Raw genomic sequence first — 19242 nt, forward strand, 5'->3', positions numbered from 1 at the left:
CGTAAAGCGCGGGGCACTGTGAAGCAATAGTGCCACGCGCCGGACAGGCCATCGTGGTCTACGACGATCCGTACTGGCTACAGTGGCTGACGGCGACAGGGACACCTCCTCTCCATACCGCTGACCTTGGCAGCCGGATGGGACAGGCCATGAGGCCTCAACGGCTCCTGACATCACTGCCTCGGGAAGGAGCGGAAGCCGGAGCCGGCCAAGCCGGCCAGTAAACTATAGGGTCTTATATGTAAAGTGCCGGTGCCTATATAAGCCGCACTACCCCCTCTCGTGCAGGGGATCGATCATTCTCACTTCACTTCCATCCCTAGCGCTGCCCTGTGAGAGAGACTTCAGTCTTCCTTAGCCTCCCAGGAGCAGCCGGACACAGCTCAAGGAGCAACCTTGTATTGTGTGATCATCATATACACTCATAGCAGGAGTAGAGGTGTTACCTCCATCGGAGGGCCTCGAACCTGGGTACGTCGCCGTGTCGCTCGTCCCCATACCCGCATCCGGATACCGCCGTGAGATCTCTCAGGAACCACCTTCGATTAGCCACCCTATGGCATATGCCGTGACGATACCACGACAGTCTTGGTTTGGAGGTGTCCGAAGGCCACCCCGCATCATCTCCCCCCCCCTTGGGAAAGAGTCGCCCTCGACTCTTGTGCCTCCTCATCTTCATGATATGGCGATAAGTCCGCAACGTTGAACGTGTTGCTCACCAAGTACTTGGAGGTTGGGATGTCGATGACGTAAGTGTTGTTGTTGATGCGTTTGAGGACCTTGAAGGGGCCATCTCCTCTTGGCTTGAGCTTCGAGTTGCGTTCATGAGGGAATCTTTCCTTCCGGAGGTGGATCCAAACGAGGTCGCCTTCTTGAAATATGCGTTCGTTCTTCTTGGCGTTGAGGCGGGTAGCTTGACGAAGCACATGTTCTTGAATGGTTGCTCTTGTTTCTTCATGTAGTTTCTTCATGGCGGCGGTGCGCTTGTCGAAGTCCATGTTCGTCCGCTCATGAAGGGGAAGTGGTAGTATGTCGAGTGTCGTGAGCGGCTCGAAACCGTAGACGACCATGAAGGGACTCCTTGATGTTGTCGAGTGCTTGGTGCGGTTGTAGGCGAACTCCGCGTGTGGAAGGCACTCGTCCCATGACTTCAAGTTCTTCTTCACGAGGATGCGTAGGAGAGTGGATAGGCTTCGATTGACCACTTCCGTTTTGATGCGGCCTAAGGCCACGTGGGTTGCCCGATCTCACGAATTGACCGAGGGAAAGGCGGGGGAGAGGAAGAACACGAAGAACACGGCGATGAACACGATGAACACACGCAAACACACACCAACCCGATACAATTCCGGTTTACTCCCGATAGCCCGAACCACTATCCCGATAGAATCTCTCAAGGGAGAGACACGCGGTAGAATCCCCGAGAGGAAGATCGGTATACGATCGGTGGAATCACACGAGTGAGAGATCGGTGGTAGAATCACAAGTGTGAGAGACTAATCATATAAGGAGTGCCTTGATACAATAGATATGATAATCTAAGGAGGGGGTTTCCCTAATCCCAAAGGGATGGTGGAGGCATGAGCCAAATTCTAGTTCATCTACTCTAACCTAATGAAGGGGGAGGTGGGAGCCTATATATAGGGAGCCACTAAGGAGGGGTAGTTTAGGGAAACAAAGGGGTACATGGGCCTTGGCCCGAATTGACTTGTGGCCGGCGTCTTCTCTCCTAGGCAACCTCAGACGCTCTTCTTCCTTCTTCTCTTCCATGCCTCCGTGACCTCGGCCTTGAGTGTGGTTCTTGACGTTGACGCAAATGATGAAGCGAAGACCGTAGGTCGGGCTACATCATCTCCCCCCACTTGAAAAAGAGTCGACCTCGACGATGAGTCTTCGTGAATGTGTAGAGGAGGTAGATGACACCAACGCTTGAATGTTCCTTCACTTGTCAAGAGCCCTATCAATAGCACAAGAAAAGCAAAGGAGCAATCAAAGCGTAGCCAAGGTTCATTGGATTTAGCAAGAGAGCGCAAGTAGAAGGAGGTCACCTTAGCAAGATGTCGGTGTGCTCTCATTGAGAGATCTTGTGTAGTCGAAGTGTGCGAGCGAAACCATTCACTGAAGCTCACTTGTATCATGCTCTCAAGAGCTCTTTTTGTCAACTCGTGCTCAATCGAGGTTGACATTGGAGTTTGGGTACCTACACACATGTTAGACAACAAGAACAACGTGTGTGCATGGTATATGAACACATCATCCATCATGATGGTCCATTTCTTTTGCACATCACCATTAGCGTTAAGAAATGCATCATAATAGATATGGTGAATATGCGAGGTAAACATGGGAACATGCTCAACATGGATATATGCAAAGTCTCCAAAATTTGAGAGAGCTATGGGGGCAATCTCACTAACAAGCACATTAACATAATTGCAAACCAAGCATTTGAAAGAGCAAGTGTTCAATATTTTGGATGCATTAATGGGAGAATATTGCAAGCATTGTGAGCAAAACATGTTCAAAGTTTCATCATTGTTGTCGACAAACCTAGGGAAAGAGCAATTGTTCGGCAAGGTTGTCACAACACAAGCATCAATGTCCTCATTGCAACCAACGCATGGGAAAGAGAAGTTGTTCGATAAGTTGCAAGCAATAGGAGAGAAAGTGAAACTCTCATAGCATGGCATGGACATATTATCATAAGCAACTAATTCCACATGATCAACAATGTTATCAAGCAAAGCATCACATGGGAAAGTGAAAGAAGCATATGGCATAGCAATAGGATCATCCAACTCATGCAAGCACTCATAAATCATCATGTCCACTAGTGGGATCATGGCATCATCAACACCCATATAGGTACCTTTGTAGTCCCGCTCATATGAGGTAGTTGTTGTGGAAGAGGTAGGCTCGATGTGGCCTCCATGTTCATCTTCAAGCAAGCATGGTGTGATAGCATCATCTTCATGCACCATGTACATCTTCTCCATGATCGGTGTCTCGTCATCCATGGTACCTAATGAGACACAAGAAAACACACTAGAGGTAGAGGGTAAGTTCTTAGAATTCGAAATGGTCTCACTTGACCTATCAACTACCACTCTCATCTCACTCGGTGTATCACTCATGCTCTCAAAGTGGAGGCACTCATCAAGCTCACATATAGTGGAGTCACTCATCTCACATATAGTGGAGTCGCTCATCTCACATATAGTGGAGTCCCTCATCTCCATGGCAATGGCGTCGTCGATGTCCGAGCAACCTAGCAAAGAGGAAGACAACACAAGCGGAGTAGAGGTTAATTTGTTAGAAATCGAAACATCCTCACTCGACTCATGGGGTGTATCACTCTTGCTCTCAAGGTGTTTGAAGTATGCGTTGCACTCGGCTTTATCTTTGGGTGTCATTTTGGCTTCTCGAGCATCTAGCTCGGCGAAGTATGCTGTCATCTCGGCTTGCTCTTGTGGGGTCATCATGTGTATCTCACTAGGAAGGTGTATATGTATGTGGTGGAAGGAAATCTACACAAGTATCTCACCTATCAAGAAAGTATCGTGATGCGGGGTGGCCTTCGGTCACCTCCACACCAAGACCAACAAGTCCCCCAAGTGGACCAATGACGCGAGCCCGAGTTAAAGCTCTTCATGATGAGGTGAACTCGCTCCTCACCACCCTTGACCTTGGTACCCCGTTGGATGGATTGCTACCTCATGCCGACGTGTTATGTGTCATTAGGTACAAGGAGCATCAAGAGCACGAAGAGGAGGACACACCATGGTCAAGGGAAGGAGAGAAGCATCTGGACATGGAGATGATCGTGAAGCCGAAGCCGATGTCGCCCGAAGCGCTCCAAGGAAGAGACGGACGCTGGCCGGTCCAGGACCCGGTCAGACCGGACCTACAACCGGACGCCCCGGTCATAGGCCCGGTCGACCGGGCGCAAACCGGGCCAGCTCCCTCGTACCGGACGACGACCGGACCCAGGACCGGAAACTTCGCAGTTTCCCGGTTTGCGCCCGGTCGACCGGACCCATGACCGGACGGCCCGGTCACAGGCCCGGTCAGACCGGCCCCAAACCGGACAGCCCGGTCCCAGGCCCGGTCCGACCGGCCCCAAACCGGACCTGACGAGAATGCCCCACCAAACTGCCTTAACTTATCCATACGCGTCCATGTACGCCATTCCTGCCCGTGTATGACGATATAAGTAGCTGGAAACCCTAATTAGCTCTTTAGACTTGTTGTGAACTCAAACCTAAATTTGAGCTTAGTCTCCCTTGGGTATCATCCCTCGTAATCAAGGCACCTCGGTTGTTGATTTGGAACTTGTTGAGTGAGATTCTAGTACAAGATACTCTCTCTCCCTCACCAAGCTCTTCTTCTCCAATCCCAATCTCTCACCGGGAATTCTGCCGCGTGCCTCTTCCGGTGATTCTATTGGCGTGGTCCATCGAGCCACGGAGGTAAGCATCGGGTGTATCGGGGTGTGTGTGTGCGTGAGTCTCGGAGTTCCTCGTGTTCATCGCCGTGTTCTTCGTGTTCCTCGCGTTTTTCCCACCTTCCCCCTTGGTTTCGAAGTCAATCCGCGAGATCGGGCCACACACGGGTCTCAGACCTCATCATATGGTATCAGCAGCTCTTGGTTACCGCGGATTTGACCTCCCACCCACCCGATTTCGTCCCTAGAAAATTTTCCAAAAATCCCCAAAAATAGCCCTAAATTGCCTCTTGACCGATCTGTGATTTGGTTGCGTTTTGAGTGGTTTTGGTCCGTGGATCTGGTGTTGTTGTGCTTGATCTACTATTTCCCCAACTTTTAGCCTCCAATTCCATCGTTTCCCTTCGATTTGGTCGATTTGGCTTGGTTTTCGTGAAGAACAGGAGAGAGAAACCTTCATCCCGCGAAATCCGGTTTCGAGCCCGGTCAACCGGGCCACAGACCGGACGGCCCAGCACAGAACCCGGTCGACCGGGCGGCAACCGGACAGGCCGGTCCAGGAGCCGGTCCAACCGGACCCCGCACGGGCGCAGCAACGCCCCCTCCTTCGACCTCGACATCCGGCGATCTCCACCACCACCACCACCACCACCATCATCGCAGGTATAACTTGCAGGTCACCTTGTAACCCCTCTTCCTTTTGCGATCTATCCCATCGAGCATTGCTTGTCTAGTGTTGCGAGACATTGCACGTGGCCCCGCATTGTGAGGTGTGTGTGTCGCGTTGAGTAAGGCACCCAAGCAAACACTCGTGTGGCAAGATAGCAAAAGCGAGGCTAACGCTAACATAGTGCGTCAAAAAGCCCCAAAAACACAAAAAGAGTGCGAGTAGCACCATACATCCATACATCCATACATCCATACGCCCATACATACAAAGTGTCCACGTGCCACCAAAGATACAAACGAGTGCAAGTGCCGCCATATACAAAAGAGAAAAAGCTTTTAAGCAAAGAGAGATAGGAGAAGAGAGGCCACGTGTGAATCTTGTTGTCTCTTCCTTTGCAACCAAAGCTTTGGCTCTCCTTGTGTTAGTGTGACACCGAGCACTTATACATACACTTTTCCGCTCACTTTTGGTTGCACTAACCCCGCTTATCTCGTGTGTGTGTTCCACAACTTTTTCCGTGTTTATAGTGATCTTCACATTGACATTTGGATTTTTGGACTTTACCCACTTTTAACAACATACTCGATCTTGGATTTGTCTTTTGGCTTTCCACAACACTCGCCTAACACCATATTTGCTAGCTTTTGCGTGTGGTTTTGCGTGTGTCCCCGATACACTTGATCTTGCTTTCGGTTTGGTGGATTGCCTCAATACTATCTTACCTTGGTAAGGGTACAGGTAGTCTCCTTCCACTAACATACACAACATAGTTCTTGTCTTTGCATCATGGATAGGACCGGAGATACCAATAGGGATGAAGAGATCCTTCGCAACACCGAGAGGTTGGCTACTCAACACAACCTATGGACGCAACGACAAGAGTTCAAGGAGCAACTCTCCCTCTTCGAGACGCGCATCGATGAGCAATACAATGAAGTGGCTCACAACTTCTCCACCGTGAACCACGACTTGGCCCTTCTTCGTGAAGCTACGGACAACTTGAATGGCCAAATGGCGGCCAATGATGCCAACATGGAGCGGCGCATGGATAGCCTCGAGCGCGCCATCACCAACTTGGGTCGTCATCGTCGACACCGCTCTACTTCCTCTTCATCAAGCTCCTCCTCAAGGCATGAAGACCATTACTCTCATGGTGGCATTTCGTCCCCAAGCTCTTCTTCAAGGCGTGAAGACCATCATCGACCTCATCGCTCACATGCTCGTCATGAAGACTCCCGCTCCAACTCTAGGCGTGGAGAAATACATCGCCATGCTCGTCCACATGAGCGTCCTCCACAAGCTCAAGACCTTCAACAAGATCGTCACCAAGTGGATCGCCATGCTCACCAGGGGCGTGATGGTCATCCACAAGACCAAGACCCTCGAGATCCACCTCGGCGAGATCTTCGTCGCCACCCTCACCATGATCAACGTGGACGAGGAGAACTACACCATGATCAAGATGAGAGACCCAACCTTGAGCATCGTCCTCAACCGCGACAAGATCTTCAACCACATCCTCACCGTGAACCAAGTGAAGCAAGTGTTCAACTCCAACGCCAACCCAATGCTATGGTTGGCCATAGAAGACCTCCTATTCCACCTCTAGCCGCAAGAGTTGACGGCGCCCCTCCTCGTAGAAGAAACTTGGAGGATGAAGAGAACATGTATGGCAAGCTCAAGTTCAACATGCCTAAGTTCAAAGGTGAAGACGACGCCGAAGCATACCTCTCATGGGCACTCAAGGTGGACAAGATCTTCCGCATCCACAACTACTCCGGTGCCAAGAAAGTGGCTATGGCATCACTCGAGTTTGAAGACTACGCCAACACTTGGTGGGAGCAAGTCCTCACTCTCCGAGAAGAGAAGGGTGAACCTCCAATTGACACTTGGGAAGATATGAAAAAGGAGATGCATGCTCGCTTTGTCCCAAAGCACTACATGAAAGACCTCTTCAACAAGCTCCAAAACTTGAAGCAAGGCACCAAAACCGTTGAGGAGTTCTACAAGGAGATGGAGCTCACTATGATGCGAGCCAACATCCAAGAGTCCGAAGAACAAACAATTGCTCGCTTCTTCAATGGCCTTACTTATCCCATCAAGAGGATTGTCGAGTTCCAACCTTACTCCAACATGGTTGAGCTAGTCCACCAAGCATCGAAGGCCGAGCGCCAAGTGATTGAGGACATCAAGTACTCCAAGGCCAAGTCCTATTTCTCCTCCAAGCTCGCTACATCGACTCCTCCTACTACATCAACTCCTTATGCTACAAGTGCCAAGGCCGACGCATCCTCTACACCGTCCAAGAAGACGACTATCCAAAGTCGCATGAAGCAAACGGTCTCCTCCACCGCCTCCTCTAAGGCATCCACGGGACCCTCTAGTGTCACTTGCTTCAAGTGTGGCACCCAAGGTCACAAATCGTTTGAGTGCAAGAACACCAAGGTCATGATCACTATGGAGAATGGTGACATCGAGACTCTTGATGAAGATGAATATGAAGCCCTTGTGCAAGCCGCCGTGGCAAGTGAAGAAGCCTATGAACAAGAAAGTGGAGAAGATCCTCTCTTATGTGAGCATGACCCAAGTCCCTCACTTGTGGTCACAAGGGTGCTAACCACACAACCTCATGATATGGAAGAACAACGGTGCAACATCTTCCAAACCCGTGCCGGAATTGGTGGCAAGTCTATCAAGGTCATCATCGATGGTGGAAGTTGCCACAACCTTGCGAGCACCGAGTTGTGTGAGAAGCTCCACCTCACTCTCCGCAAGCATCCTCACCCTTACCATATCCAATGGTTGAGTGACAAGGGCAACGTCAAGATACAACATACCGTCACCGTCAACTTCAAGATCGGCCCTTATGAGGACACCATCGAGTGTGACGTGGTACCCATGACGGTGTGCCACATGTTGCTTGGCCGCCCTTGGCAATATGACAAGAAGGCTATACATGATGGACTCTCCAACACATACACCTTCAAGGTCAACGACAAGAAGTTCGAGTTGCGCCGATGACTCCTAGCCAAATCATCGCGGATAATGCGAAGGCTTTAGCGAGGGCACAACTCCGCATCCATAGTGAGATGAGAGGAGAGAGGAGCGACCCACCACAAAGAGAGTGAGCGCCACAAGCCATATATGAGTGAGCCCAAGAGTGTCCTTCTAGCCACCAAGAGTGAGTGGAGAGAGCTCCAAGAGAACCCATCCACCATATTGCACTACGTGCTCATATGCAAGGGACCCTCGTCGGCAACTAACGACTTAACCAACATTCCTCCGTCTTTGTTGTCTCTTTTGCAGGAATTTCAAGACGTCTTCCCCGACGAGCTCCCTCATGGACTACCACCACTCCGCGGCATAGAACACCGCATCGACCTAATACCCGACGCTCCGCTCCCAAACCGTGCCGCCTACCGCACCAACCCCGAAGAGACCAAGGAGATCAACCGTCAAATTCAAGATCTCCTCGCCAAAGGGTATGTCCGTGAAAGCCTTAGCCCTTGTGCGGTTCCCGTGATCCTCGTGCCTAAACCGGATGAGACGCAACGGATGTGTATGGATTGTCGCCCCATCAATGCCATTACCGTCCGTTACCGCCATCCCATTCCGCGTTTAGATGACATGCTTGATGAACTTAGTGGTGCCACGATTTTCTCTAAAGTCGATTTGCGTAGTGGTTACCATCAAATCCGCATGGCTATTGGTGACGAATGGAAAACGGCATTCAAGACCAAACTTGGTCTCTATGAATGGCTCGTTATGCCTTTTGGTCTTTCCAATGCACCATCTACTTTCATGCGCCTCATGAATCACATCTTGCGTCCTCTCATTGGCAAGAGCGTGGTTGTCTACTTCGATGATATTCTTATTTATAGCAAAAACCTCGAGGACCATGTGCAACATGTGAGAGAAGTCTTGTGCATCTTGCGCCATGAAAAGCTTTATGCTAACCTTCCCAAGTGCACATTCGCTCAAAACAAATTGGTTTTTCTTGGTTTTGTGGTTTCCGCTAATGGGATTGAAGTTGATTCTTCCAAGGTGGAGGCCATCCATAATTGGCCTACCCCTACAAATGTTGGCCAAGTCCGAAGCTTCCATGGACTTGCCGGGTTTTACCGCCGCTTTGTCAAAGACTTTAGCACCATTGCTTGCCCTTTGAATGAGCTTACCAAGAAGAATGTTCCGTTTGTTTGGGGCAAGGCCCAACAAAATGCTTTTGATGAGTTGAAGAAACGCCTTACCGAAGCTCCACTTCTTGTTCTTCCAAATTTTGCAAAAACCTTTGAGATTGAGTGTGACGCAAGTGGGCTTGGTATTGGTGGTGTTCTTATGCAAGAGGGCAAACCCGTGGCATACTATAGTGAGAAGTTAGATGGCGCACGCCTCAACTATCCTATATATGACAAGGAGCTCTACGCTTTGGTTCGTGTTCTTGAAGTTTGGCAACACTATCTTTGGCCAAAAGAGTTTATCATTCATTCCGATCATGAGTCCTTGAAGTATTTGAAAAGCCAACACAACTTGAACAAACGACATGCAAAATGGGTCGAGTTCATTGAGTCCTTCCCATATGTGATAAAATACAAGAAGGGCAAGGACAATGTTGTGGCGGATGCTCTTTCCCGCAAAAACACCCTTTTGTTAACTCGTTTGGATTTTCATGTTTTGGGACTTGAAGAGATCAAAGAACTCTATCCTTCCGATTCTTTCGTTGCTCCCATTTTTGAGAAGTGCTCCGTTGAGCGAGGAGTGGATGATTTCTATTTGCATGATGGCTATTTGTTTAAAGCCAACAAGATTTGCATTCCCGCGTCTTCGCTTCGAAAATTGCTTTTGCAAGAGTCTCATGGAGGAGGTCTTATGGGTCACTTTGGTCGAGAGAAGACATATGCCATGCTCTCAACCCACTACTATTGGCCAAGAATGTACCGCGACGTCGAACGCCTTTGCCGCCGGTGCACCACATGCTTACAAGCTAAGTCTACCTCCAATCCCTATGGTCTTTATACCCCATTGCCTATTCCACATGCACCATGGACCGATATTAGCATGGATTTCGTTTTAGGCTTGCCTCGCACTAAGTATGGTCATGATTCTATATTCGTGGTAGTGGATAGATTCTCTAAGATGGCTCATTTCATACCTTGCCATAAGAGCGACGATGCTTCACACATTGCTTCATTGTTTTTCAGGGAAATCGTTCGCTTACATGGAGTACCGCAAAGCATTGTGTCGGATCGAGACGTCAAGTTCATGAGTTATCTTTGGAAGTCGATCATGGCAAAGTTTGGAGTGAAGCTCTTATTCTCATCATCATCACACCCGCAAACGGACGGCCAAACGGAAGTGGTCAATCGAAGCCTCTCCACCCTCCTACGCATCCTCGTGAAGAAGAACTTAAAGTCATGGGAGGAATGCATTCCACACGCGGAGTTCGCCTACAACCGTGCCAAGCACTCGACTACATCACGGAGTCCCTTCATGGTCGTCTACGGGTTTGAGCCGCTCACGGCACTCGACATACTACCACTTCCCCTTCATGAGCGGACGAACATGGACTTCGCCAAGCGCGCCGCCGACGTGAAGAAACTACATGAGGAGACAAGGGCAACCATACAAGAACATGTGCTTCGTCAAGCTACACGCCTCAACGCCAAGAAGAAGGAAAGGATATTTCAAGAAGGAGACCTCGTTTGGATCCACCTCCGGAAGGAACGGTTCCCTCGGGAGCGCAACTCCAAGCTCAAGCCAAGAGGAGATGGCCCCTTCAAGGTCCTCAAACGCATCAACAACAACGCTTACGTCATCGACATCCCCACCTCCAAGTACTTGGTGAGCAACACCTTCAACGTTGCGGACTTGTCGCCATATCATGAAGATGAAGAGGAACAAGAGTCGAGGACGACTCTTTCCCAAGGGGGGGGAGATGATGCGGGGTGGCCTTCGGTCACCTCCACACCAAGACCAACAAGTCCCCCAAGTGGACCAATGACGCGAGCCCGAGTTAAAGCTCTTCATGATGAGGTGAACTCGCTCCTCACCACCCTTGACCTTGGTACCCCGTTGGATGGATTGCTACCTCATGCCGACGTGTTATGTGTCATTAGGTACAAGGAGCATCAAGAGCACGAAGAGGAGGACACACCATGGTCAAGGGAAGGAGAGAAGCATCTGGACATGGAGATGATCGTGAAGCCGAAGCCGATGTCGCCCGAAGCGCTCCAAGGAAGAGACGGACGCTGGCCGGTCCAGGACCCGGTCAGACCGGACCTACAACCGGACGCCCCGGTCATAGGCCCGGTCGACCGGGCGCAAACCGGGCCAGCTCCCTCGTACCGGACGACGACCGGACCCAGGACCGGAAACCGCAGCTTCCGGTTTGCGCCCGGTCGACCGGACCCATGACCGGACGGCCCGGTCACAGGCCCGGTCAGACCGGCCCCAAACCGGACAGCCCGGTCCCAGGCCCGGTCCGACCGGCCCCAAACCGGACCTGACGAGAATGCCCCACCAAACTGCCTTAACTTATCCATTCGCGTACCTGTTCGCCCTTGCTGGCCGTGTATGACTATATAAGTAGCTGGAACCCCTCATTAGCTCTTTAGACTTGTTGTGAACTCAAACCTAAATTTGAGCTTAGTCTCCCTTGGGTATCATCCCTCTGTAATCAAGGCACCTCGGTTGTTGATTTGGAACTTGTTGAGTGAGATTCTAGTACAAGATACTCTCTCTCCCTCACCAAGCTCTTCTTCTCCAATCCCAATCTCTCACCGGGAATTCTGCCGCGTGCCTCTTCCGGGTGATTCTATTGGCGTGGTCCATCGAGCCACGGAGGTAAGCATCGGGTGTATCGGGGTGTGTGTGTGCGTGAGTCTCGGAGTTCCTCGTGTTCATCGCCGTGTTCTTCGTGTTCCTCGCGTTTTTCCCACCTTCCCCCTTGGTTTCGAAGTCAATCCGCGAGATCGGGCCACACACGGGTCTCAGACCTCATCATATCGGAAAAGTGGTAAAAGTCAAGAGCAAAATCGAAATGTATCGGGGTTACTCACACACACACTCAAAGCACACGCAAAAGGCTAAGAACTCTATATGTGGTGGGTAAGGGGTGGATAGCAAACGAAAAAGATCAACGGAAAAGTCTATTGTCAAATGTGGGCAAGATCCAAAGTCAAATGTCAAGAGTGGTGATCTATGTCAAGGAAACACGGAAACACACACAAAGGAGAACAATGGGGTTAGCGCGACCAAGGAAGTGAGCAAGTAACAAGATGGTCCTAACGAAGACTATAAGCTCGGTGTCACGCCAACACAAGAGAGACGGTAGCTCGGTTGCATAAGAGGGAAGCAACAAGATTTGCACAAATGCCACTCTTCTCTTTTCTCTCTTAGTGCTCACAAGCTTTGCACTCCTTTGTATCGGTGGACACACACTCTTTTTCTATTTCTTTTTCTTTTTCTCTTTTTTTTTTACTTTTTTTGTATGCTTAGAAGCTTTATCTATGTCACACTTTTTCTTCTTTTTTGTATCTTTCTCACGGAGCTTGCTTCGGAGCTTTGCTCAACACAACGCACACACACCCTCTCACGGTCGTGACACTTGTGCAATGCTTCGCAACGCTCGGAAAGCCACTCTCAATGGGATAGGTACACAAAGAAAGAAACGGGGCTACAAGGGGTAAGGGGGCAAGTTATACCTAGTGAAAAGGTTAGGCGGTGTCAAGCACACGAACTTGCGATGGTGTCGACGATGGCGGTGTCGAAGTTGCGCCGGAATCCGGGGTGCCGAAGGTGTCGCCGCGGTGTTGATGTAGACGTGGACGCTTGGTAGACAATCCTTGCACTCCAAAACGGAAACCGAGCAAATTAAGTCAATGCCCGAAAAGTTGGGTCAAAACGAGCGGTCAAAAGTTGGGTTCCAAAAATCGTCAAAAATTGAGGGTAGACTATGTGGAGTATTTGGGGGATGCTGTTAAAATTTGGAGTCAAACGGGCTCCGGAAAGTTGTCAAAATTTGGGGCAAAAAGAGGAGTCAAAATGGTGCGAAAGTTGGGTCAAAACTGTGAAATCCGGTCATGAGACCGGTTTGACCGGGTCCTGGGCCGGACCGTCCGGTCTGGCGCCCGGTTTGGCTCCGGTCCGGTTGCCGCCCGGTTTGGATCCGGTTTCAACCGGGTGGCCCGGTGTGCTGCCCGGTCGGCCGGACGCGCAGGGAGGCGAGGCAGTGGTCGTTCAGCGCGGGCGCGCGGGGGAATGGAGGCTTGGGCTGGCGCGGTCGCGCGCGTGGAAGCTCTGGCCTGGCCGGGGGAAATTTGTGCTATGCGTGCGTGGGAATGGGATTGGGGCGGCGGGAGCTGGTGCTGGGAGCGGATCAAGGAGCGCGGGGCCTGCGTGGGAGGAGGCTCTCGGCGCGGGCGTCTGCGCGCGGGCGGCGGCCGCGTGTGGCGAGCTGTGGCTCGGGCGAGGCACAGGGCCGATGGGCGGTGGCTGCGCGCGAGCGCGGGCGGGCGCTGCTGGAGGCGGGCCGGAGCGGTGGCGGCGGGTGGGCCAGGCGGCGCGGGCATTGACCCGATGGGATTTTCCCTCAATGAACTGGGCCAAGAACAGCACGGAAAAGACCAACAAAATTCTCAGATCTGGACGAAAATAGGTGGAATTAGAAGGGAAAAATGGAGGAATTAGTAGATCAGCACAAAAGACATCAGATCCGTGGATCAAAACCACAAAAAACGCAACAAATTCGGAGATCAATTTTCGAGCTATTTTTTGGGGCAATTTTTGGGGAAAATTTTTGGGCGAAAATTGGAGAGATTTGTGGTCAAATTCATGGCAACCTTTGCTCTGATACCATATGATGCGTCCTAAGGCCACGCGGGTTGCCCGATCTCACGAGTTGACCGAGGGAAAGGCGGGGGAGAGGAAGAACACGAAGAACACGGCGATGAACACGATGAACACACGCAAACACACACCAACCCGATACAATTCCGGTTTACTCCCGATAGCCCGAACCACTATCCCGGTAGAATCTCTCAAGGGAGAGACACGCGGTAGAATCCCCGAGAGGAAGATCGGTATACGATCGGTGGAATCACACGAGTGAGAGACCGGTGGTAGAATCACAAGTGTGAGAGACTAATCATATAAGGAGTGCCTTGATACAATAGATATGATAATCTAAGGAGGGGGTTTCCCTAATCCCAAAGGGATGGTGGAGGCATGAGCCAAATTCTAGTTCATCTACTCTAACCTAATGAAGGGGGAGGTGGGAGCCTATATATAGGGAGCCACTAAGGAGGGGTAGTTTAGGGAAACAAAGGGGTACATGGGCCTTGGCCCGAATTGACTTGTGGCCGGCATCTTCTCTCCTAGGCAACCTCAGACGCTCTTCTTCCTTCTTCTCTTCCATGCCTCCGTGACCTCAGCCTTGAGTGTGGTTCTTGACGTTGACGCGAATGATGAAGCGAAGACCGTAGGTCGGGCTACATCACGTTTGGCCATCCGTTTGCGGGTGCGAGGATGATGAGAACAAGATCGAGCTTCACTCCAAACTTTGCCATGAGCGACTTCCAAAGATAGCTCATGAACTTGACGTCTCTATCCGACACAATGCTTGCTGGTACTCCGTGTAGGCGAACAATTTCCCTGAAAAACAATGAAGCAATGTGTGAAGCATCGTCGCTCTTGTGGCAAGGTATGAAATGAGCCATCTTAGAGAATCTATCCACTACCACAAATATGGAATCATGACCATGCTTAGTGCGAGGCAATCCTAGGACGAAATCCATGCTAATATCGGTCCATGGTGCATATGGAATAGGCAATGGTGTGTAAAGACCATAAGGGTTGGAGGTAGACTTAGCTTGTAAGCATGTTGTGCACCGGCGGCAAAGGCGTTCCACGTCGCGGTACATTCTTGGCCAATAGTAGTGGGTTGAGAGCATGGCATATGTCTTCTCTCGACCAAAGTGTCCCATAAGACCACCTCCATGACTCTTGCAAAAGCAATTTTCGAGGCGAAGACTCGGGGATGCAAATCTTGTTAGCTTTAAACAAGTAGCCATCATGCAAATAGAAATCATCCACTCCTCGTTCAACGGAGCACTTCTCAAATATGGGAGCAAAGAAAGAATCGGAAGGATAGAGTTCTTTGATCTCTTCAAGTCCCAAGACATGAAAATCCAAACGAGTAAGCAAAAGGGTGTTTTTGCGGGAAAGAGCATCCGCCACAACATTGTCCTTGCCCTTCTTGTATTTGATTACATATGGGAAGGACTCAATGAACTCGATCCATTTTGCATGTCATTTGTTCAAGTTGTGATGGCTTTTCAAATATTTCAAGGACTCATGGTCGGAATGAATGATAAACTCTTGTGGCCAAAGATAGTGTTGCCAAACTTCAAGAACACGAACAAAAGCGTAGAGCTCCTTGTCATATATAGGATAGTTGAGGCGTGCGCCATCTAACTTCTCACTATAATATGCCACGGGTATGCCCTCTTGCATAAGAACGCCACCAATACCGAGTCCACTTGCATCACACTCAATCTCAAAAGTTTTTGCAAAATTTGGAAGGACAAGAAGGGGAGCTTCGGTAAGGCGTTTCTTCAACTCATCAAAAGCATTTTGTTGGGCCTTGCCCCAAACAAACGGAACATTCTTCTTGGTAAGCTCATTCAAAGGGCAAGCAATGGTGCTAAAATCTTTCACAAAGCGACGATAGAAACCGACAAGTCCATGAAAACTTCTGATGTAGCCCCGGTCACCGACGTCGCTACACCAAGACCATCAAGTGCAACCCCGCCTATTGTCGACGCTACACCATGGCCAAAGAGTCCCCCAAGTGGACCTTCAACCCTAAACCACGCTACACGCGACAAGGTGAACTCCTTCCTCTCGATACTCGACCTCGTCAATACCTTGAATGGAATGCTACCTCATATCGGTGTGCTACATATCATTAGGTACAAGAATCATCGAGGAACCGGAGAGGAGGAACACCCATGGTGCAAGGAAGCGAGGGAAGGGAAGAGGAGCCACTCATCATGGTGCAAGGAAGAAGGAAGAAGGAAGAAGAAGAAGAGAAGAAGGAAGAGGGAGGAGGAGGCCCAGCCGGGCCAGAGTCCGGTCCGACCGGGCCCCAGACCGACCTGCCCGGTTGGCGACCGGTCGACCGGCTCCACAACCGGACCGCCCGGTCCCAGGCCCGGTCTGACCGGCCCCAGACCGGATCCGACGGGAACTACCCACCAAACTGCCTAAGTTACCCACTTATGTACCTTTTCGCCATGTGTTGTCTTGTAGGCCTATATATAGACCCAAGACACCCCCCTTACCTCCTTAGACTTGTTTTGAACTCAAACCTAAATTTGAGCTTAGTCTCCCTTGGGTATCATCCCTCTGTAATCAAGGCACCTTGGTTGTTGATTTGGAACTTGTTGAGTGAGATTCTAGTACAAGATACTCTCTCTCCCTCACCAAGCTCTTCTTCTCCAATCCCAATCTCTCCCCGGGGAATTCTACCGCGTGTCTCTTCCTCGGAGATTCTATTGGCGTGGTCCATCGAGCCACAGAGGTAAGCATCGGGTGTATCGGGGTGTGTGTGTGCGTGAGTCTCGGAGTTCCTCGTGTTCATCGCCGTGTTCTTCGTGTTCCTCGCGTTTTCCCATCTTTCCCCTTGGTTTCGAAGTCAATCCGCGAGATCGGGCCACACACGGGGTCTTAGACCTCATCATATGGTATCAGAGCCTTTGGTTTCCGCGGATTTGACCCTCCACCCACCCGATTTCGTTTCTAAAAATTTTCCCCAAAAATCCCCAAAAAATAGCCCTAAATTGCCTTTGGACGGATCTGCGATTTCGTTGCGTTTTGAGTGGTTTTGGTCCATGGATTTGGTGTTGGAGTGCTTGATCTACTACTTCCCCATCTTTTCCCCATCAATTTCGTCCAATTCCGCTCGAATTTGAACAATTTTCGTCCGTGTTCAGAGCTGTTCTTCGTGGCTGTTCATCCTGCTGTGCCATCCATTCGCCCCTGGCCGCCGGCTGCCCTGCCATCCCACTGCCGCTGCCTGGCTGCCTCCGCTCTGTCCGGCCCCACCTGCCGCCGCTCTACGCTCGAGCCAGGCCGCTGCTCTCCGCGCGCGCACTGCTGCTGCCACCACCTCGCGCGCCCACCAAGCCAGCTGCCGCCGCCGCCCCTGGCTCTCCCCTGCCCGCACGCCTCCGCCCAGGCCACGCCCAAGCCGCCACCCGCCTCCACCAAATCAGGCCCAAGGCCGCCGCCAGCAGCAGGCAACCCGTCCCGGCCGTGCGGCCCGCCACCAACGCCTGGCCTTCGCCCCACGCGCGCGCCCGCGAGCAGCACAGCAGCCACGCCCGAGCCCAGCAACTCCATCCCGCGCTGCACTCCCTCGATTCCTCAACCACGCGCAGGCGCCGCTCGATTCCCTGCATCCGCGCTCGCGCTACAGCCGCAAAGCAACCGCCCGACCGCGCCTCAATCGCTTGGTCCAGCCAGCACACAAGCATCCAAGCCACCATTCACGCATCACAATTCCTCAATCCGGCCAACCATCAGCAAGTGCCTCACGCGCGCCCGCAAAAAGCAATCAGCCCAGCTCAGCTCCACTTCGCGCAGAAATCAGCTCAGGCCGGTCAACCGGATTTCTGACCGGGACGTCCGGTCTACAACCGGGGCCCAGACCGGTGCCATCCGGGCACAATCCAGGGGCCCATCCGGTTCCAGATCCGGTTCTGGACCGGGCCGGCCGGTCCCAGGTCCGGTTTGACCGGGTTCTGGACCGGGTTTGACCCAGTTTCGCCCAATTCTGACTCCACTTTTTGCTCCAAATTTTGACAACTTTCCGGCGCCCGTTTGACACCAAACTTTCACAGTTACCCCCTTTCATCTTAACTCTAATTTTGACACCGTTTCCGAAATTTTCCGACTCCAAAATTTTGACACCTTCGATCGCTCGTCGTGACCCAAATTTTCGGGCATTGACTTATTTTGCCCGGTTTCCGTTTTGGAGTGCAAGGATTGTCCATCGAGCTTCCGCGTCTACATCAACACCGCGGCGACACCTTCGGCACCCCGGACTCCGGCGCAGCTACGACACCATCGTCGCCATCATCGCAAGTTGTGTGTTCCGACACCGCCTAACTTTTCATCTAGGTATAACTTGCTCCCCACCTTGTAGCCCCTCTTCCTTTTGCGATATCCTACGAGCATTGCTTATCGAGTGTTGCGAGACATTGCACGTGGCCCCGATTGTGAGGTGTGTGTGTCGTGTGGAGTAAAGCTTCTAAGCAAAACTCGTGTGGCAAGATAGCAAAAGCGAGCTAACGCTAACATAGTGCGAGAAAAAGCCGCCAAAATACAAAAAGAGCACAAGTGTGCATAGTGCCATCATACATACCAAAGTGTACAAAGCGCCACCATAGATACAAAAGAGTGCAAGTGCCACCAAATACAAAAGAGAGAAAAAGAGAAGAGAGGCCGCGTGTAAATCTTGTTGTCTCTTCGTTTGCAACCAAGCTTTGATCTCTTCTTGTGTTAGTGTGACACCGAGCACCCTTGATTAAGGGCTTCATACACTTTTCCGCTCATTCCTTGGTCGCACTAACCCCGTTCATCTCGTGTGTGTGTTCCATATCTTTTCCGTGTTTCTAGTGATCATCGCTTTGACATTTGATTTCGTTGGACTTCACCCACTCTTAACAACAAACTTGATTTCGGACTTCGTCTTTTGGCTTTCCACCACACTCACCTACCACCATATTTGCTAGCTTTTGCGTGTGTCTTTGTGTGAGTGCCCGATACACTTGATCTTGCTTTCGGTTTGGTGGATTGCCTCAATACTATCTTACCTTGGTAAGAGTGCGAGGTAGTCTCCTTCCACTAACATACACCATATAGATCTTGTCATGCTAACATGTATAGCGACGAAGAAGATATGGAGGAGTACACGGAGCACTTCGAGGAGGATACCTCTTCAAGCACCGCGGATGTGGAGGAACATGTGGAGCTCGACACCGACTATGGCTCCGCGAGCATCACCGACATGACCGACATCGAGGAGCTCTACATCGACAATGGCTCCTCAAGCATGGACGACATGGTG

This window comes from Lolium perenne, chromosome 3 (assembly GCF_019359855.2).
Source record: "Lolium perenne isolate Kyuss_39 chromosome 3, Kyuss_2.0, whole genome shotgun sequence".
Lineage (NCBI taxonomy): Eukaryota > Viridiplantae > Streptophyta > Magnoliopsida > Poales > Poaceae > Lolium > Lolium perenne.